General features: G+C 39.3%; 1 pseudogene; it reads right to left on the bottom strand.

The window, feature by feature from the left end:
• Positions 1–6310: 6310 nt before the first annotated feature.
• On the bottom strand, positions 6311–7659 carry LOC110447441 (annotated as a pseudogene).
• Between the last annotated feature and the right edge of the window lie 11278 nt (positions 7660–18937).

Below are 18937 nucleotides of genomic sequence, written 5' to 3'. Positions count from 1 at the left end.
AACGGTGGGTGTGGCCCCCCTGGAGGCATAGGGGCGTGGCCAAATAGGGGAAATAGAGGTAAAACCTTAAAAATCCTTCTTCTACCGTAGGGATTAAGGGATTTTATCCTCATTTAGTATGGAGCATCCTTGGGCCAAGGGAATTCAATTTTGTTTAAATAGTGGGTGTGCCCCCCTCCCCCTTGGGGTAGAGGGACAGGGCCGAATAGAGGATTTTATCATAATTTAGTCAGGAGCATCTGTTGGCCAAGGGGACTCAATTTTTTATAAATGGTTTACGGCTCCCCCTGGGAGCAGAGGGGGGCCTAATAGAGGAAATAGAGGTAAAACTACGGTAGGGATTAAGGGATTTTATCCTTATTTAGTATGGAGCATCCTTGGGCCAAGGGGACTCAATTTTGTATAAAAACGGTAAAACCTTTAAAATCCTTCTTCTACCATAGTGATTAAGGGATTTCATACCAATTTGGTCTGGAGCATCCTTGGGCAAAAGGGACTCATCTTTGTATAAACAGTGATTGTGGTCCCCCTGGGGGCTGAGAAGCGGGGCCCAATAAGGGAAACATAGCAAATTCTTCAAAATTCTTCTTCTGTAGGAATGACAGGATTTTGTCCAAATTTAGAATGAAGCACCCTTGGGTGAAGGGGAAGCAATTTTCTATAAACGGTGGGTCTGGCCCAATAAGGGATATAGGGGAATAGCTTTAATTCCCTTCTTATTTCGTTGGGATGAAGGTAATTTGACCAAAAATGAACAGAAACATCATATTTGGAGGGGAAATCAATTTTGTATAAAAGGTGGGTGTGGTCCCCCTTGGGGCAGAGGGGCGGGGCCGTATAGGGAAAATAGAGGTGAAACCTTCAAAATATTTCTCCTACCGTAGGGATTAAAGGATTTTATCCTAATATAGTCTGGAGTATCTGTGGGCCAAGGGTTCTTAATTTTGTATAAATGGTGTGTGTGCTCCCCCTGGGAGCAGAGGGGCAGGGTCCAATAGGGGAATTAGAGGTAAATCTTTAAAATCCTTCTTCTACCGTAGGGATTAAGGGATTTTATCCTTATTTAGTCTGGAGCATCCTTAGGCCAATATAAATCAATTTTGTATAAATGGCGGTTGTGGCCCTCCTCAGGGCAGAGGGGCCCAATAGGGGAAATAGAGGTAAAACCTTTGAAATCCTTCTTCTACTGTAAGGATTCAGGGATTTCATTCAAATTTAGTCTGGAGCATCCTTGGGCAAAAAGGACTTAATTTTGTATAAAGGGTGAGCGTGGCCCCTCTGGGGGCTGAGGAGCAGGGTCCAATAGGGGAAACATAGCAAATTCTTCAAAATCCTTGTAGGAATGACAGGATTTTGTCCAAAGGGCCTGTTTCCAGTAATGTTAATTCTCCATAGGAGCCTGCCCCCGTATAATTTCTTATCTAGCTCAACTACTGTATTTTTTCTTTTCCGAAGAATAATTTTACACCTTTCCGACGCCCAGATTTCATAATTTCAGTGAAAATGTATTTTTATAAAGTTGTCAATTTCAGCATCAAAGACATAAGTTCGTAAATAAAAGAAGGTTATCTCGAAATTGTAATTCGCAACATAGTATAAATTTCTTTTGATAAATATTTCCAAAACATCGTGTTTATTCATAAAACATAAAAAAAAAATATTCTCGGATAAAAATGCACTTGCTGAGACACAATTATGAAGATAAATGCTATAAAATTGCAATTTTCTCCGTTATATAGTTTTGGATGCAAATTTCCATCAGAAAATCGGATAGAGCTTTACTTGTTTCATATGTGTACCAAAAATCAGCTAATTCCATGTGGTGGAACGTTCTCATATCGCCGCCTGAATGTGGTTGTAAATTGAAAGAAAAGGGGAAATGAGTAACAACCTTGTCTGAAACCCTATTATATAGCTTATTATATACAAACTTTTATATTGAATATCAGAGCGGATATTTTCATGACAGTTTTATGATGTGTAACGACTAAATAAACAGTATCGATATAAAGATTTACACTGAGGACACCCTGATACATGAATACTGTTCTATCTCAAGTTGTCCTCTTCTGAATTTTCTGATCGTGTGGCCTTGTACATTTATCCGTATCTTCTTGTCTTTGTCTATACGTTTACGGAATCATTGACTCGACGCTAGCTATTCTTGTCTCACTTTCCTTGTTTTATTGTCCCATCTCCAAAGCGTTGTGGCTCTGTCAGGGTTGGGACCCTGACTTGTCTCACTTTCTTTGTGCCTGCCGACCACGCCACATCGAATAGATAGATTATCCATATGAAATACTTTATTTTGTTCTAAGTAATCAATCAATTCTGCGCTTCTTGGAGGTATTGAATGTGATTTATTATATTGTCTTGTTATTTTGTGTAATTAGTTGTTCGTTATTTATCACACATTTTCGCATAATTGTACCAAACTACTAAGTATTAGCTGTTTACAGCAATCATCGGTGGCTTGCTATTTTGTTACTTTATCGACGCTTCATAAACCAATCGTTATTGTTTCAAGATGGAGGGTAAATGTGTTGGAGAAGGGTGTCAAGTATACTTCAAGAAACGTAGTGGCAATAAGAACAGAAGTGCACGCAATGTAAATAGTCCACAATATAAATGGCTCCTAGATACGCTGGTGCAACAAGGATTGATGTCAGCAAAGGAACAAGCACTTATTTGCCAGAAGTGCTACATGAAGTATCTTCGGAACAAAAATCAGCCTGAACCTGAACCCGAGCAGAACCAGGAAATAGAGGAAGAAGACGACTCCCCGTCCCATATCCTGCCGTTGCTGACCCTTCATGATCTTTTGAATGGATCATCTTCACACAAAAAATGCTGTCTCTGTCTTGTTACCTTTGCAAGAAATGGAACAAAATCATCAGTCTTACCAAAACGTGCAAGACATCACCTGATCTATTCACACAAACTGTGGTGTCCCACCTCATCCCGCGTCTGCTCCATTCACCTTATTGGTAACGACTTAGATCCGTCTACAGAGGTTGTCCTTGATGGTAGAGGTTCCTTGGAATCTCAGTTACCATCAAAATCGTCCGAAATCATTAATGACCTCCTAGAGGTGTCGCACGTCCTTTCACAGAACCAGTCTGCGTTTACAATAAGCTTTTCTTCTCTTGATGACTCGGCATGCATGGCCTGGACAGGTTGGTCCAAAGATCAGTTCCTCGAAATCCACTCGCACTGTTCCCCATATCTTTCATCTGGTATATATACCAAGACTACACACGATGCTCTATTACTGTTCTGGGTAAAACTGAAAACCGACATTTCCTGGAGTCAGTGTTCTTCTCTTTTTGGAATTTCCAAGTCAAGTGTGTCCAAAACTTTCCACTCCATAGTACAGGCATTAGACACATCGATAGTCCCACAATTTCTAGGTCCGGATCACTTGACAAGAGAACAGTTGCTCGGGCACAATACTGTCTTTTCAGAAGCATTTTTTGGAGATAAAGCCACTGCCATATTAGATGGCACCTATATTTATATCCAGAAAAGCTCCGACCACAAGCTCCAGAGAATGTCCTACTGTGGCCAGAAGAAGAGAAACTATCTCAAATTCATGAGCATCGCCTTACCAGATGGCTACATTCTGGACACAGTAGGACCATTCACTGGCAGCGAAAATGATGCTACAATTACAAAAAAAGTCATGGACAAGCTAGTTACTTGGCTACAACCAGACGACAACGTTGTCGTTGACCGAGGTTTTAGAGATGTCCTACCAGTTCTCGAAGCCTCTGGCCTCAATGCTAGCATGCCGTCATACCTGAAACCCGGTCAAAGTCAACATTCTGACGTCCAAGCAAATCTTGACAGAACTATCACCAAATCGAGGTGGATTGTGGAATCCTATCATGGTCGTCTGAAACACTGGACGTTCTTCCGAACGCAATTGGTGTCTAACAGCTTTATCAATGTCATCGAGGCTTTGCTTCGAACCGTCACAGCCTGTCTGAATGGTATTAGAGGACCGATCTACCAGAGATCTCCAGAGAGAGATGCCAAAGATAGGCTAATGGCTGAACGTATGAAGGACCGTTTGACAACACCGAATGGTTTAGCTCAGAGAGTCAAGACAGATCCGGATCTATCTAGACGGGCAAGGTCCGAGTTTGTCAAGATGGATGCATCTTCCGTACTGTTTCCCCGTCTCGATCTTGATTACTTGAGAACCATTACGTGTGGAACGTATCAGATATCTCTGGCTCCTGGTTACATCGCCGAACATTTAAGTGATGACGGAGACTATGAGGTGTGGCTTTACCAGCACTCCCCAGACCTTCTCCGATGTCAAATACATTCTCGACACAAAAGCCAAACGAAATATAACGTTTGGATACGGTTCACCGTTTCACCCGATGTTGAGGCCCCAATAAAGGACTACTACTGCCAGTGCCCAGTTGGAGAGAGAACGATGGGAATGTGTGCGCACATCTCCAGTATCTTGTACTACCTTGGGTATTACAGGACGCTGGAAAACCCTCGACCATTACAACCACAGGTAAAGAAATTCCGACAAAACTTGAAATAGTTTTCCATGCGGCAACGGAGTGCATATGTCGAAAGTATGTTTGGGGCTCGATATGAAAGATCCCCGTTACCATGTGACTAACCAAACTTATAAATATAGGTATTATACAATCGCCCGTAGCTATGAACACTCCCGTAAATGCGAAAACCAACCAAAATCATAAGGAACACGTTTTGTTTGTTGTTCTGTCTATTTGTCAGCCAATGTCTTCAACCACGGGGACTTGTGAAGTAGCCATCTTGGATTTTTTTTATGAAAAAGTGTTTCTCTCACTTTTTTTCATATCTGTGTACATATTCTCAACATACCGAGCAAATACTCTCGTTTTTTTGTTAATTATCTAAAGAAAGTCGAAAATCGGCAATTCAACCATAGGCTAATTCAACCCAACATTTGAAAATGTTCCACCACTTACATTTTGATGATTTTTCCTCTCATCAATAGCATATTACGTACTGTTTAATAGGATAAAAATTGGTTTGCATCCAACGCCCATAAAAGGGTGTATTCTCTAAAAAACACAGTTTTTGTGTCTAAAATGTTATCATCGAAAATGGCATTTTTGAGATTGTTTCTTCCATAAAACAGCCAAATGGCGCGATGGAAACATGATTTTTTGTCACAATCATGCCATGAATGTATTCTTTACGGTGACCATCATTTGATTAGATTTTCATTAATATTTTACATAACATGCACATTTTATCAACACTTAGACAGCTTCTGAAAGGTACAACTTTGAGGAGCCATAAAAAACAAACCAAGTGACCTAAATCTTTATACTTTATAGATTTGTGACCACAGCGGCATGGACAATGCACCACCAACAGGAAATTTGAATCAGAGAAGGGGCCGTTTTGGAAACCGGCCCTTCGGTATGAAGCATCCTTGGGTGAAGGGGAAGCAATTTTGTATAAACAGTGGGTCTGACGCCCCTTGGGGCTGAGAGGTGGGGCCCAAGAAGGGATATAGAGGAATGGCTTTGATCTCCTTCTTATTCCATGGGGATGTAGGTATTTTGACCAAATTTAAACAGTAGCATCATGTTTGGAAGGAAAATCAATTTTGTACAAATGGTGGGTTAGGACCCACCGGGGCCTGAGGGGCTGTAGGAATGACAAGATTCTGATTGAATTTAGGATGAAGAACTCTTGGGCGAAGGGAACCAATTTTGTATAAAAGGTGGGTCTGACCCTCCTCCCCCTTTTTTTGGCAGTGAGGCAGGGCCAAAGAGGAAAAATAGCTTTAAAATCCTTCTTCTTCTGTAGGAATGACAGGATTATGTCTATATTTGGTCTAAAGCATCATTGGGTTAAGGGGACCTAATTTTGTTTGAACGATGGGTCTGACCCCCCTGAGGACAGAGGGACAGGGCCCAATAGGGGAAACATAGCAAATTCTTCCAAATCTTTCTTTTATTTTGGGAATGACAAGATTTTGTCCAATTGCATATAAATATATACCCCTGACTAACCATGTAATACATGTACACTTCCAGTAACATCATGCTACGTTATGTATATTCTAACTTCAATTTTACTAAAATTTTCAGGTGAGCGATACAGGCCCTCTGGGCCTCATGTTTTGGTATACATGTATTTTCTGAGGTAAAATTGTAGAAAAAAATTATCAACAATTTATCTGTATCTCAATCATAAAAGGTGTCCTTTGATAACTGTTGATCATTTTTTTCACAAATTTTACATTTAAGAGTTTGAGGAAGGAAATTTTCAAAATAAAATCTCTTTAAAGACAACCTAATATCATTCCAATTTCTATATCAAAATGTACACGTTCTTTGTGGTAATCTTGTTTACATTTTACAAAGAAGTCGCACCACTGCAATCCAGTCAGTCATTACTTGATAGTACTGATGTGTTTGCTTCAGTTTGTATGTTCCATTATTTCCCCTTTTCAAGAAATTGCACTCTTCAAACGAGTCTTTGTCTGGGCACTTTATTTCTAACAGTCCATGGTTGGGAGTGCTATTAGGGTCAAATACCTTTCTATCTGGAGATGCTCCAAGAAAAGGAATACTTGGGTTAATTACAAATCCACATATATATGTACACATTGTTGCCCGTAATTTCTGCATATGATTTTGCTGCTACTGGCTCATGTTCCAACCCAAATTTCATTGCAGCAGTTTGAATGTGTTTTCCTTTCAATAGTCTAGCTGCCAAACTGTCAAAATTTGCCTTTCGGACGCATGCGTCCTTGAACATGGTAGATGTTATCCTCTGTCTTCTTAAGTGATGCCATAACTTGTTTGAACTTTGGTTCTGAGTTTCTCGCTCTATCTCAGCAGCAAGAGCAAGATCAGTGTGAAGGCCCATTAAGTGGTCCAGTTCAGGTTGATTCAACACAGCATTGTAATAGCATGGCTGTTCTGGCATAGTAAAGTCTGGAAAATCTGTATGTTCTTCGTCATTAATGTTATTGCTATTTGATAACATTGGTTTTTGTTGATATGACAGCACAGACCCTATAGGAACATGTCCATAAATGGATAATGAGTTTTCTGTAGAATTTGCAGCTGGTAGAATTCTCAAAATCTGTGCATTGTTTCTAATTGCAGATAGCTTTGTAACAAGTGTGGAAGCAAAGTCTGTACTAGGTATTGGTTTCTGTGTGATAGGGCAATACATTTTAGGCAAGATGCCTTCGGTGATCCGTTGCTTCTTCTTCGGCGGCTCCTTCTTATGTTTGACCTTATAGTAATGAATTGAAACAAAAAAAATGAGCAATGACTAGAATATGAATCTATGGGACAAAAGGATAATTTTAAAATCATCATTAGCACCGAAAAAAAAAGTTGTATTTTTGAGTCCAATGAAAAATGAAAACATCCAGTCCTAACCATTTTTCTGTTCGTAACATCAATTGCAATCAAATTATTGATAACTCTGATATCTGTAGTCCATGTACAGGTTTTGGTGCTTATCCATGCCATGGCCTCTCTGGGGTATGTGCCATTTCTGAGGTAGGGACGTTTTGCTTTGGATGGGTGGGACAGCTTTTAATCCAAGCTTAATGTAATGGCACAGGAGGTCAATGGTGTGACTGCAGTAACCGTTGCCAGGTAGCACTCGCATTGTGATGACATTATTGTGCTGATTACAGTTTCTTCCTTTCTAGATAACTCAACCTGAGAAAAATAAACCGAAAACCCTGTTATTTAGTTATAAATGTGATAGAATAACAAATATATTTGTATGGTGTAACATTGATCACTACCAGAATCAGGACACTTCTTAGATAAACATCAATGTTCTTTTTATCATACTATCAGTTCCAAAAATGTTTGTTCATTTTTCATAAATGGATACTTTCTACTTTTCGAAGATACTACAATATGGTATTTCGGACGTGTGGTTCTATAAATAGAGTGCGAAATACTATCGGGGTAATGTTGACCCTTGAAACTGGCATTACTGTACCCTGAAAGGGACACTAAGGTATTGTGGCTCATATTTGGGGATAAACGATCAATATCAACAGAAAAATATGCAAAGTTGAAATACTTTAGAGTCAACCAGGGTTCTGATTAAATTCGTTCTCGAAACTAGCATTAATTACAGTTTTGATAAAAAAAAAGACTTTTGAAAATGGTATCCAAATAAATAGCCTCGCATGGCCATAAATCAAGAAAGTTTTGTTTTGGTAATTATTCTTACCTTTAAATTGTCAATGCACTGATAATCAGCAGCCAATAAAGCTTATATATAAACAGTTAAATTGTCATAAAACATTTCATCAACGAAGATGCATGAAATTCATGCACAATCGAAATAGTAATTCAGATTGCAACATTTCTCATGCATACCTCATTTACTATCGAACCATTAATCTATATTGAGGGTTGCTTTTCCTCATGGATGGATATGCTCTTGCTTGCACATATACGACATCCTTACATGGCTGTACTATAATCAAGAAAATGACAATACAAATGGTAAGTAACTTGTAATATCCCGAATGAATGGGTGAAAGTAACTCGATCAGGCTCGGAGGTAATTCGTTATAGATCTTGCATTTCAGCGTAACTTTACCGTAGGCCTATACGTCTACAGTACATTCATAATATTGTAAACATAAGACTTACCTTCAACCTCATGGATATAACCCTCAATACAATTGCCGTATCCCTTTCGGAAGATCGGATGGCCAAACGAGCCCCGCCATGGGGTTAGTTCGGGCAGGCATTCGGGTAAGTTCGGCCCCCCATTTGGAATCGGCTTTATTATGAAGTCATAAAGCATGCAACGTCATATTTTATCGCCAATTTTACGACTTTTTATGTGTAGCATGGGCCGAACTTGCCACGGTATCATTGGCCGAAGCTGTCCGGGGCCAAATTGAGATTTCAATAAATTCTTATCGTACAGCAATATGGTAGAGAGTGATTGGCTTGGCTTTTATGTATTATCATTTGAAGCTATCAGTGTCTTACACGTTTGACTGTAAAAAAGTAGCAATTCCGTTTCAAAATGTTCGCATAACTAGAAGCGAGATCATGATTTTCTTTCTACCCTCTCAAAAGGAATTTTCTCCTGTTAAGTCATTTTAGCTCACCTGCCCGAAGGGCAAGTGAGCTTATGTTATGGTGCGGAGTCCGTCGTCCGTCTGTCCGGCGTCAACTTTTTGCTTTAAAACAACTTCTTTTCGGTAACCAAAAAGCCGAGGAAGATGATATTTGGCCAGTAGCATGCTGGGATGAAGGGCTACTAAGTTTGTTCAAATAAATGACCTTGACCCACTTTTAAGGTCACAAGGGTCAAATATCTTAAAATTTTCAAACAACTTCTTCTCAATAACTAAAAGGCCCAGGGTACTGATATTGGGCCTGTAGCATGCTGGGATGAAACGCTACCAAGTTTGTTCAAATGAATGACCTTGACCCACTTTCAAGGTCACTGGTGTCAGATGTCTTTAAAATCTTCAAACAACTTCTTCTGAATAATCAAATGGTCCAGGGTACTGATATTGGGCCAGTAGCATGCTGGGATCAAGGGCTAACAAGTTTGTTCAAATAAATGACATTGACCCACTTTCAAGGTCACAGGGGTCAAATATCTTAAAATCTTCAAACAACTTCTTCTCAATAACCAAAAGGCCCAGGGTACTGATATTGGGCCTGTAGCATGCTGGGATGAAGGGCTACCAAGTTTGTTCAAATGAATGACCTTGACCCACTTTCAAGGTCACTGGGGTCAGATGTCTTAAAATCTTCAAACAACTTCTACTCAATAACCAAAAGGCCCAGGGTACTGATATTTGGCCTGTAGCATGCTGGGATGAAGGGCTACCAAGTTTGTTCAAATGAATGGCCTTGACCAATTTTCAAGGTCACAGTGGTCAAATGTCGTAAAATCTTCAAACAACTTCTTCTCAATAATCAAAAGGCCCAGGGTACTGATATTGGGCCTGTAGAATGCTGGGATGAAGGGCTACCAAGTTTGTTCAAATGAATGACCTTGACCCACTTTCAAGGTCACTGGGGTCAGATGTCATAAAATCTTCAAAAAACTTCTAATCAATAACCAAAAGGCCCAGGGTACTGATATTTGGCCTGTAGCATGCTGGGATGAAGGGCTACCAAGTTTGTTCAAATGAATGGCCTTGACCAATTTTCAAGGTCACAGTGGTCAAATGTCGTAAAATCTTCAAACAACTTCTTCTCAATAATCAAAAGGCCCAGGGTACTGATATTGGGCCTGTAGAATGCTGGGATGAAGGGCTACCAAGTTTGTTCAAATGAATGACCTTGACCCACTTTCAAGGTCACTGGGGTCAGATGTCATAAAATCTTCAAAAAACTTCTAATCAATAACCAAAAGGCCCAGGGTACTGATATTTGGCCTGTAGCATGCTGGGATGAAGGGCTACCAAGTTTGTTCAAATGAATGGCCTTGACCAATTTTCAAGGTCACAGTGGTCAAATGTCGTAAAATCTTCAAACAACTTCTTCTCAATAATCAAAAGGCCCAGGGTACTGATATTGGGCCTGTAGAATGCTGGGATGAAGGGCTACCAAGTTTGTTCAAATGAATGACCTTGACCCACTTTCAAGGTCACTGGGGTCAGATGTCATAAAATCTTCAAAAAACTTCTACTCAATAACCAAAAGGCCCAGGGTACTGATATTTGGCCTGTAGCATGCTGGGATGAAGGGCTACCAAGTTTGTTCAAATGAATGGCCTTGACCAATTTTCAAGGTCACAGTGGTCAAATGTCGTAAAATCTTCAAACAACTTCTTCTCAATAATCAAAAGGCCCAGGGTACTGATATTGGGCCTGTAGAATGCTGGGATGAAGGGCTACCAAGTTTGTTCAAATGAATGACCTTGACCCACTTTCAAGGTCACTGGGGTCAGATGTCATAAAATCTTCAAAAAACTTCTACTCAATAACCAAAAGGCCCAGGGTACTGATATTTGGCCTGTAGCATGCTGGGATGAAGGGCTACCAAGTTTGTTCAAATGAATGGCCTTGACCAATTTTCAAGGTCACAGTGGTCAAATGTCGTAAAATCTTCAAACAACTTCTTCTCAATAATCAAAAGGCCCAGGGTACTGATATTGGGCCAGTAGAATGCTGGGATGAAGGGCTACCAAGTTTGTTCAAATGAATGACCTTGACCCACTTTCAAGGTCACTGGGGTCAGATGTCATAAAATCTTCAAAAAACTTCTACTCAATAACCAAAAGGCCCAGGGTACTGATATTTGGCCTGTAGCATGCTGGGATAAAGGGCTACCAAGTTTGTTCAACTGAATGACCTTGACCAACTTTCATGGTCACTGGGGTCAGATGTCATAAAATCTTCAAAAAACTTCTTCTCAATAACCAAAAGGCCCAGAGTACTGATATTGGGCCAGTAGCATGCTGGGATAAAGGGTTACCAAGTTTGTTCAAATGAATGACCTTGACCACTTTCAAGGTCACTGGGGTCAGATGTCATAAAATCTTCAAAAAACTTCTACTCAATAACCAAAAGGCCCAGGGTACTGATATTTGGCCTGTAGCATGCTGGGACGAAGGGCTACCAAGTTTGTTCAAATGAATGGCCTTGACCAATTTTCAAGGTCACAGTGGTCAAATGTCGTAAAATCTTCAAACAACTTCTTCTCAATAACCAAACGGCCCAGGGTACTGATATTGGGCCTGTAGCATGCTGGGATGAAAGGCTACCAAGTTTGTTCAAATGAATGACCTTGACCTACTTTCAAGGTCACATGGGTCAAATATCTTAAAATCTTCATACAACTTCTTCTCAATAACCAAAAGGCCCAGGGTACTGATATTGGGCCTGTAGCATGCTGGGATGAAGTTGTTTGAAGATTTTACGACAAGGTACACAAGACTCTACAAATCACAAATCTATACAAATAATCACCGATTTTGTCGATAAACACAGATTGGTTAGTCCGCTGCAGAATGACACGTCGCCAGTTCAGGTCACAAAGTATTTTACTACGTACTTTTTTACAAGGAAATACAATGTTTCTAAACATATTAGCGTAGTATATTTGTTAAGGTGTGTTAGAATGGGGATAGTACGTTGTTTTTCGTATCGATCTCAAGTTCAAACCGAAATTTCATATGAGTGGACAAAATTTAAAGCTTGACAACATAAAAGCAGGATAAATGGCCTTGTGCCGACCCAGACCCCACTCCCAACGGGATTTAAAATTGACCCAAACAGCCCCTACGCCCCCAGCTTCTCCACTAGGAGTTCAGACGGTACAAAGTTGAATTCCTTTGACAGGTCCATCAAAATGGCAGCAACATATTTGCTACTGTCCCAGGCCGTTCGCCACTCCTTCGTAGGTGCTATCAGCACTAACTGACAGCTGTATCCACGTTTGAAAGCTGACAGGAAGGGATGGAAGACAGCGCTGAAGTAGCCCACAGGTTGTTCAATCATAGATCACAGGGGTTTGTAACGAACTCCTGTGCATAGATTTTTCGAAAACATTATGATACCCTTGATATCTAGGGGTTACGCTCACTTTCGCTCTCTACACCCCTGGGATATGTCGATTTTATCAAAATCAAAGGCTCGGTGTTTACCGTCTTGTAGATGAGACGAGAAGGCTAGTTGGATCCTTTGAAATACATCCAAAGAATCTCGCGGTGGCGTAACGGTAAAACTGATTGGCTTTAAAGTCGGACGTCGCTCCTTTGTTATCGTCAAAGGACAAGTAACAGCCTAGTGATTGGTCAGGTGTTTTTTTTTTACCTGACACCAATCAAACAGCTATCTTTGTGCCTTCGATTTTGCTATGACATATTCCAGGGGTGCAGAGAGCGAAAGTGAGCGTAACCCCTGGAGTGTCAAGGATGGCATTACTGGTGAGATAAAGAATTTTAGGAGATATAAAATCTAATCCGTATAGCTTTTCGGTCCGATTTTCTTTATACTTTTTTTCTTCACTTTTATCTTTAAAGTTAAAATGGCAATCGAGCAGATCAGTGTTTTCTCTTATTGCTACAGCACAAGAGTGATCTGCTTATTCAGGACAATTTGTATTAACACTTAAAAAAATATAAGTAAAAAAGAATTACAAACCTCTGATGGACGTCACTATACTTGCCATTATCCTTTAATTGTACATTTGCATCTGTTTCTGCACCTCATCCTCGATATCCAGGGGTACGCTCACTTTCGCTCTCTGCACCTTGGAATATGTCATAGCAAAATTGAAGGCTAAGTGTGCAGCACCTTGTGGACGATACGAACAGACTAGCTTGATCCTTTGATGTACATAAAAAGAATCTCGCGGTCACGTAACTGTAAAAATTGACAGCCTTGAAGTCGGGCGTCTCTCCTTTGTTATCCTCAAAGGACAGGTATCAGCCTAACGATTGGTCAGGTGTTTTTTTTACCTGAGACCCATTCAAACAGCTATCTTCGTGACTTCAATTTTGCTATGATATATTCCAGGGGTGTAGAGAGCGAAAGTGAGGTAACCCCTGGAGTGTCGAGGATGCTCCACTTTTACCCCAATGATCATATAACCGAGAAGGGAGGAAAGCTCTCGGTGTCGAAATGTCGACCCACATAAATTTCATGCATCAAAAACAGCATTTCTAGTCATCTACGGTAAAATGCTTAGTACCGTTGGAAAGATGTATAATTTCCCTTTTAATAACGTCCTATATGCACGTAAAATGTATTCTCCTTCCGCTTAAATGAACTCCATTTACTCCAAAAACACACCCCATTTCAGAGTTTCAAAGTTTTTCGCAGTCAGCCTGCCACTTTTTTTTAATATCAATGAAGTTGACGTCAACCGCGTGCCGAGACCCGTGGTGTGATTGGCTGGAAGTGCAGCCATATTTTTTTTGCTTAACCAACAAACACTGCATGTTTCAGCACAAGCTGACCTCGGCCTTATAAACATTAAAAACTTACTGCAAAAAAACTTTGAAACTCTGAAATGGCGTGTTTTTTGGAGGAAACGGAGTTTATTTTCGCGGAAGGAGAGTACATTTTTACGTGCAAATAGGAAGTTTTTAAAAGGAAAATTATCCATCTTTCAAACGGTACTAAGTATTTTCCCGTAGATTAACTAGACATGTTGTTTTTGATTAAAGAAAGTTAGGTAGGGGTCGACATTTCGACATCGAGAGCTTTCCTCCCTTCTCGGTTATATGATCATATATTGGGGTGTCATTTCTACCGAAAGTCGATCTAAACCCATAAAACATGTAAAATTACTCTGAACACCTTAGTGTAGGTCCAAATATAACTGTAACAAATTCCCAGGTCCCTGTGTACAACACTACGCTGTCGACCGACAACACATTGTCAGTTGTGAGTCTGAGTAAACACATAACACATTCTTGAACTTACACAATACATCGCGAGTAAGGATTATAATTATCATAATATAAACCTCTAATCAGATATTTCTATTCACATTTGGATTTGAATAATAACGAACAGGTTCAATTAGAGCATGCACGCACTGCGAGGGTGCCGCAGGGAGAATTTCAAACCGCAGAAAGTACGATACCAATAGGTTTAAACATAAAAAAACACTCATTTATAACGATGTTTTAGATGCTGTTGGATGATGATTTTGGTTCAGAATAGATGCATATACTTGTATTCAGAGAGGCAAGGCGAAACAATGCGAGAAGTTACCTTATCTCCTCGTCTGGAAAGAAATTTTTGTAAGCTAGAAATTCACCGACAGCTGCCGCTAAAACGTACGACTGCACAGTTAAGGATTTCTCCATTTCTAATTAAAAACGCCAAGAAAACATTGTCTCTTGTTTCTCGTTATGAATTGCTCATTGGGAGTATCAAAATATATAATAATAAAGAGTTTTGTGGCAAGAATATAAAAAAAAACTACTTCACTAAATTGTCCCTTTAAAAATGTTTCCTATATCAAGCTTTTTTTACTTTTCGACCCATTTCACAACCAACAGCTCCTCAAACTAAATAGAAGGAACGCCCTCATTTTCTTATTATGAGAGGTTTCTTTTCAACCAAAAACAAAAATAGAGCCTGTTTTGTGAAAAGCACTACAAAGGCTAAAATATTTAAACATATGTTGAAGTTATGAGAATATAAAGTCCGGTGGCAGGACTGTCCATCAGTAAGCTGTCTGTAGCCATTCTTATGGGAAGATAAATTGTGCTCCTCCTCTGGCCGACATTTTGGTTTTCATACGAAGCGAAATTTATTGATAAGCAATTAGGACTAAAACAGAAACCTTAGCCAATTGCAAGTCCTTCAATTTAACATTCAAATGCATCGACGATATGCTGTCTTTAAATAACAATAATTGTATTGAACTTGTATTGAACTTGTATACCCTAGGCCTCTTTATATGACATAATCATGGGACCTCTTAAGAATTACGCTTCGATACGCGTGACTATTTTGATTTTCCGAATGTGATCTTTCGCTTTCTTGAGAGTAACATCCTTACTTTCCTATGTTGCTGTTGATTCGATCGGTATTCGAGAGTTTGTTGCAAATAACATAACTTCAAAACTTCATGACTTCATCATGATATCATAGATGAAAACTGCTGACGGACAGAATTATAACACAGGTTTTTCAAAGATGCAGCTTAATGAGGACTATTGAGAAGTGTCATTGTCATCATGATCTAATTGGTTAATATGCAAATTGTGTGTGGTATGAAGGTCGATGTAGTTGAGTATGCATCTTAGGTTTTGTTCTCATAAACCCAGTTCTCGCTTTGTGGACGTAACATATCTTTGACCTATGTTCAATACAGAAAACACCTACTCTTCTGGAACACATGTACCCAGTTGTTCGGAAGGCGATAAGCTTAATCATAGTTTAACGACATTTTTCAGCCTCTAATAATTTGGTCAATATACAAGGTAAAAGCTTGTAATTTCACATGCAGTTTACTATCCTGCAATATTTGCTAACTGGAAAGTTTAACTCAATTAATAGCTGTGTTCTAAAGATACACAAAAAAATGAAATTTGCGCTAATCACTGATTAAGCTAATCACTGTTTGAACAACTGGGCCCAGGTCTTATTTTCATTGTAATTTTGCTAGGGTCTCCATGCCTTTGTTCAAATTTTGCACTAGTTTTATAGATTTTGAGTTTACGCTATGGTAGTCTTTTTTTTCTTCCAAGAACCAAAAGCAGCTTTAATTTAGTTTATAGATTTTTGGATAACAATGAGTGATTATTTTATTTTAAAATCATTTCATAAATATTGTCATTGGGAATTAGTTGGAAACTCCTACTAGATTCCTCACATTTAAATCATTACCACTCATTCATATATAATTTCATGCAATCTGTATATCTGGTCACAAAACGTACTGGTACACTTATCAATTCATTCTGTTAAAAACTGCTGTCGTTAAACTAAAAGAATACACATTGTTCAGCAAACTGCTCTTGTGCCTACACAAGATCTATATCCCAGCTACACCCCTGACAGGGGTAACTGTCATTGCCATATGGTGCATCTAGTATTGTTGTTTCGGGAGGGGAAACATTGGTTTAGAAGTTGGATTAGAAATTAAATTAAATTGCTGCATGTGCCTCATTACTTATGTACAATAGTTGATACCTACTCATGAATAGTAAATGTTATAATGATTGCTAAAAGTACGTGCGGAAGATGTTAGAAGTAGCCTAGAATAGATTAGAGTTCAGTAATGTGAGCCTCTGGAGAGAAAGGCCATGAAAGGCCTGGGTAGAGCTAGGTGTGTAACTATGTGTTTGATGTTGTAACTCTATATATAACATGTAAGCTTGTAGGTTTGATGTCGTGTTCCAGAACTATGTATAAACGGACATTTACTAAAGTTTGGGAGATCTTGCAGAGAGGGAGAGAGAGCCGCAATGCGAAGTGCATTAACCAATAAGTCCACGCGTGTTGTTCCGTTTCTTGTGTTACAAAAAGTGGTTAAGGCATCTGCCATTCTGCTAAAACTAGTCCTCCAACGCTTGGTCGCGGGTTCGAGACCTACGTTGGGCAGTCGCCATGTACTACTGGCCGTCGGTTGGTGGTTTTTCACCGGGAATTCCGGCTTTCCTTAACCACCAAAACCTGTCGCGGCCTTAAATGACCATATCTGATAATAGGACGTAAAACACAAACAAACAAACAAACAAACAAAACGTGACATTGCTAATATAACAGATTTCATCATGTTGGTACCCTCTACCTTAAAATCATCGTTTTAACTCGAGTTCCCTTGGGTTGATTGAACTCAAACTTGGTACACATGTTGCATACCAATATAGCTCGGACAAGTTCGCATTTCAGAAGTTTACATTTTTGGTGGAGTTACGCCCCTTTTATTGCCAAATAAGGGCAATGTGTAGTAAATGCAAGAACTGTTTTTATTTTTTATTCAATTCTTTTAAAATTTTGAACGGTAATGCTAAAAGCAGTTATATTCAACATATATTACGGGTTTTTTTGTCGAGTTTAAACTTTCTGCGTTTTGGCATATCTGTTTACGCGATAACACAAGCCAAAACACGTTTCTTACTAAAAGCGCTGAGCAGGCGACATATCCACTCCAAAGGAATTCTTGTTACCTTGCTATTTGTAATATCAAAAACGCAATTAGTTAGAGAACAGAAAAGGTTCAATCATCCCATTATTATTTGTGTTTGCTACTCAAGTATATAGAAAAACTCTATAAACGCTAGAAAAATTGCTGAAGGTATTTTAGGAACTCTTGCTAAATGAAGTATTGATCTTGCGATAGCCGAGGTAGTTTACACTCTCTTTGTGCAAAACTATATGTCCTGGGTTTTTTTTCTTTTTTGCTTTTAGACATTTTATTTTGTGATCATAATAAATACATTTTTTTGGATCAAATAACAATGTTGCTTTATATTTTAACTCACACTGCCACGAGGCAGCCATCATTTGGTTTATAGTTCTGCACTTGTTCCTTTTTTTTCAGACCCAGAAATTAGAAAAAAATAGATGCTGTCATCGAGCTTCTTATCACTTTTTCTCAAGAATTAAACAATGGTCTCCTTTTGAAAGAAAAATCTCAAAGCCAACTTTACGAAATATTAATAAAAAAAACTACCTCAAGATGCATTTGCTATTGACAAGACTATAAGTCCAACAGATAAGGAAAGGAAAGGAAAAATGAAGGAAATAGATCAAAATTCTCAAAAGAAACCTCCACATAAAAATTGAGAAAGACCTGTCAAGGACCTTCATATGGAATCTGAGAAAAAAAAGTATTTCCCGAAAAATCGCGATAACAAACTTTGTTTCATGGATGGACCACGGGCGAATGACATTTTGAATTGCCATGTTCTAACGATGGTGGCTAAAAATGAAAAATAGGATCATTTGCAAAAAAATAAACTTAAATTAAAGTTAAAAAGTTTTTCTTTACCGCGAAATTAACTGAGTGATCGGAATGTTTAAAAGTCTCCACTTTGTTGCATAACCGTTATGTTAACACTTCAATCGTTTCTTCTGGTAAATTACGAAGCATTTGTTCTCAATAGGGCCGGGCTGACCAGGTGGTTAAGGCGTCTGACATTCTGCTACCACCAGCCAGCCCTCCACCAATGGGTCGCGGGTTCGAGGCCTTAGAGTGGCAGTCGCCAGGTACTGACCGTAGGTCGGTGGCGGGTTTCCGGTAACTCCAGCTTTCCTACTCCACCAAAACCTGATACGTCCTTAAATGACCATAGCTGCTACCCAAACCGGGTAGTGTCCTTCACCTGAAGCACTCAACCTTGATTATAAAATATTCTCAACATAGGAATCTCTTCATTTAAGAAACAATAATATCCATCTCCGATATTCTACAATAGGTTATGTCCCTATTCTGTGTATCCCCTATAACCCCAGCAAACATGTCGTATTTTC

Source organism: Mizuhopecten yessoensis, unplaced genomic scaffold (genome assembly GCF_002113885.1).
Source record: "Mizuhopecten yessoensis strain PY_sf001 unplaced genomic scaffold, ASM211388v2 scaffold3377, whole genome shotgun sequence".
Classification (NCBI taxonomy): domain Eukaryota; kingdom Metazoa; phylum Mollusca; class Bivalvia; order Pectinida; family Pectinidae; genus Mizuhopecten; species Mizuhopecten yessoensis.
This window is presented reverse-complemented; position numbering and strand designations above follow the sequence as displayed.